Raw genomic sequence first — 3539 nt, forward strand, 5'->3', positions numbered from 1 at the left:
TGGCCGAGGCCAAGGCCTGTGTCACCAGCAGGTGCAGAAGACACATTGCTGCATTGTTCACATGGCTGTGGATGGTGGGGAGGGATGCACCATGTGAGTCTCACTGTGGGTTACACTTTTTAACTAGAAGCTGGTGATGGTTTGGAGGTGTCTGCTGCATTGTAGTGACCACCTGCACAGGGTGGTGTGGGACGACCTAGTGACAATGCCTAGTATAATGGAGCAGGACCCTATGGGGCCTTCCTGGGGCAGCCCTTCTTCCATATCCTGTTTACTCCTCTCTCAAGTACCTAGTTAACAGTATCTGATGTAAATTTCCTGTGTTGTTTTAGGATGCTAAAACCATCACCAAATGGAAGAAGTTAACTGCTTGATGATGGTGAGCCCAATAGCTCCCAGACTTCCTGGCGCCTAGGATTGATCATATTAACCCCTGTGACACCGCCCTGTTCCCTCACCATCAGCCAATCAGAGAGCTGTGAACAAGCTGATCACTTGCCCTGCAACACCCCCTCCCTTACCAGGTTTTTAAAGTGCTTTACAAGTTTGGGTCTGGGGAGTTCAGGCTTTTTGGCACAGGCTGGCAGTCTCCTTGCATGGCCTAAACCTTTCTCTGCTCCAAACTCTGAACTTTCGGGGGGTTTTTTTGCCTCACTGTGCCGTGGGGCACACAAACTTGCATTAACGCTGGTGTGCTCTCGCTGACCGCAGGAATAGGCCCTACTTTCACCTTTACTTCTTTGGGGTCTCCATTCTCTGGTGGCTCAGCCTTGGGGAGGGGATGTGGCAGCCAGCCTTAGTGACCACAGACTCCTGGGGCTAGTACAGCCCTGTAGTGATGGACACCGTTGGGATCTGGTGGACAAGGTGAGTCATCTGCAAGATGGCCTGCTGGGAGGTCGAGGTGGTCCCAGGGGAGGTGACAGTGCAGGTGATGGGCTTGACTTTCTGGGCAGTGGTTGCTGCACAGTGATTAGGACAGGCTGACTAGACAGAGGTGAGCCTGGTGCATTCTGGGCAAACGGACAGTGAATGTGGGTTCTGAGGTATAAAAATCAGGCTCCAGAGGGGCCGGTGAACCTTCCCTGGACAAGCTCTCAAGGCAGACAGCACGCCAACATGATTGGGAGAGACTGGGGCATTTCTAGACCGGCGGGGTCCCAGAGGGGTTTTAAAGCAAGGCAAGCTCTTAGGGTGTTTTTTCCTAAAAGCCAGCTCAACTAATTTGCTTTCAGAGGAAGGCGCTACCCTTCAGAATGAGACTTTGCCTCATTCTTCCTGGGAATGTGTTACTTTGATGCAATAAGGATTCAGAAAGAGACTGTAGCGATTCGAATTCTGCTGCCCTCGTCACTGTCCTGCAAGAGGGATAGTTTTTAGTGGTGTGGTATAAATTCCATTTGGGTTGGTTGGTTTATCAGGAGCTATCCTAATTGCTTGGGTGATTAATTGTACTTGGGAGTAAGGCGGCTTTAAATCATCCATTAGGCTGTGTCCCCTTGAAGCCTCCTTCTCACTTCCCAGCTGTGAGTCGTTGGCCATTAAACTGAGGCTAGAAGGTATCACATGGCCCATTTGGTACCCTGGAGGTCCTGCCCCCTCGTGGGCAGGAGTTCACAGCACTGACGGTTCCCGTGGGGGTACATGGGGGCCGATGATGTGGGCCAGGTGTCAGGAATGTTGATGGTCAGCCGTGAGAGGTGAGCTTGCAGGGGCTTCATTGTTAACTTTGGCTCCACCTGCTTCTCCCTCTTCTCTGGGCACGGGGCGGTGAACGTCATTTTGGCGCTTACGCTCCGGAACCTGAACGTGCACATGCGCGGTAGCTGCAGTGGCGCATCCCGAACACGCCTGCTGGGAACCCGCAGAGGCAGTGCAGGTAAAGGTCACCACCTAAGTTGTGCTGGGCTGTGCGGACAAGCTCCGTGGCCGCCCCGCTATGCCCGCCCGTCCTGAGGTGGGGAAGATCTTGAGGTGGCGCCACAAGATGAGGCTCGAGTGGCCCATGTTCAAGTCCACTGAGCCCCAAGACGAGTTGCACCCAATGGTCACCGAGCGCTTCATCAGGTACTTGAATTCGTGACCCTAGGGGCGTGCCACCGCCCAGCCCCTAGGCTGGGACCTGCCGCCCGTGCCTGGGAGCGCTGCAGCCACTGCCATGGGCCTGTGAGGACCCGAGCTGCTTTCTGCCACCATCAGGGAGCCCAGTGAGGTGAGGGATGGGGACACAAGCAGAGCCGAACCTCGCATGTGTTAACACATCTAACTCTCCAAAACCCTATGAAGTAGTTACTATCATCATCTCCATTAATGGCCAGAGAGGTTGAGTTATTCAATGTCACATCCTAGTCAGTGGCAGAACCAAGACACAAATCTAGGAGGTGTGGTTCCAGAGCCATCAAAGAATGTCATTTCTGACCTCTCTAAATGAGACCGGGAGACCTTTGTATGAGTTTGAGATGGAGGTGGCCATGGGTAGGAAGAAAAGAAACCCCATGATGACTAATATTGAATTTCCCACTACCTGGTGGGACAGAAATTGAGTTTTATTTAGGCTCATAGGAAGGAAAGAAAGAAATGTGACTTTTTTTTGTATTCCTGGTTTGTGGATGGAGATTCAGGATGACAGAATTTATTTTCTAAATATGAGCATTACCACCAGCAAATGCAAGGGAGGAGCAGACTTCAGATGCTATGGTTAATTTAATGTTGTGTACTTTTTTTCCCACCTCATCAGGTTTAGTGTGCCTGTTGTGGAGTTCCTTAAAGAGACATCTCCCCACTGAGACCAATGTGGAAAACCCAACAAGAGGGTGAGTGAGCTCCTTGCTCTGGGAAGGTGGTGCCATGGTAACCTGAGGAACTGGCCAATGATGCTGAACTAGGTGGGTGGGTCTCTGTGGCAACACTTGCAAATATATATGCATTGATTAGTCAGCTTCCCAGTGGTTCTTTTTAGTATTTGATCATTATATTAAAACAAAACAGAACAAACAAAAAAACAACCTTGGAAGAAAATTTCCATCCTTTGTATCGCCAGCTTTCGGTCATGATTTAGACAGTATTTCTCAAAGAGAAATGAGAGGAGAAATAATTTAGATACCCCAGGAAACTATGATTTCAAGATGCTTGTGAGCTGTGGAATGGATCATTATGGGAGGGGTAGCTACACAACCAGCACTAATTTACAGCCACATGGATTTTCTTGCAGTTCTTTGAACAGGTTGAGTTTTTTTTCACATTTGCACTGGCTGGGCTGTTTATCTGGTTACCTCTTCCTCCGTTTTTCTCATGGCCGTTTCCTTCTCATCCTTCATACCTCAGCTCAGTGTCACCTTAGACAGCCTTTCCTGGCTGCTCTTTCTAAGATAGGTCCCCTCTCCCTGTTCTGACTCTCAGCATCCTGCTTGTTTCCTCCATGGTGCTAATATCATCTTAAATATTTCATTTGCTTACCTTTTAATCTGGTTGCTAGATTATTTGATCTGCCCTCCCCATAAAGTAAGCTCCTTGAGGTTAGAGACATATTTGTTTTGTTC

General features: G+C 49.7%; 1 pseudogene; it reads right to left on the reverse strand.

The window, feature by feature from the left end:
- Window positions 1–819: 819 nt before the first annotated feature.
- Window positions 820–3293, reverse strand: LOC125137451 (forkhead box protein K2-like; annotated as a pseudogene).
- Between the last annotated feature and the right edge of the window lie 246 nt (window positions 3294–3539).

The sequence above is a fragment of the Phacochoerus africanus genome, chromosome 10, assembly GCF_016906955.1.
Source record: "Phacochoerus africanus isolate WHEZ1 chromosome 10, ROS_Pafr_v1, whole genome shotgun sequence".
In the NCBI taxonomy this organism is placed as follows: domain Eukaryota; kingdom Metazoa; phylum Chordata; class Mammalia; order Artiodactyla; family Suidae; genus Phacochoerus; species Phacochoerus africanus.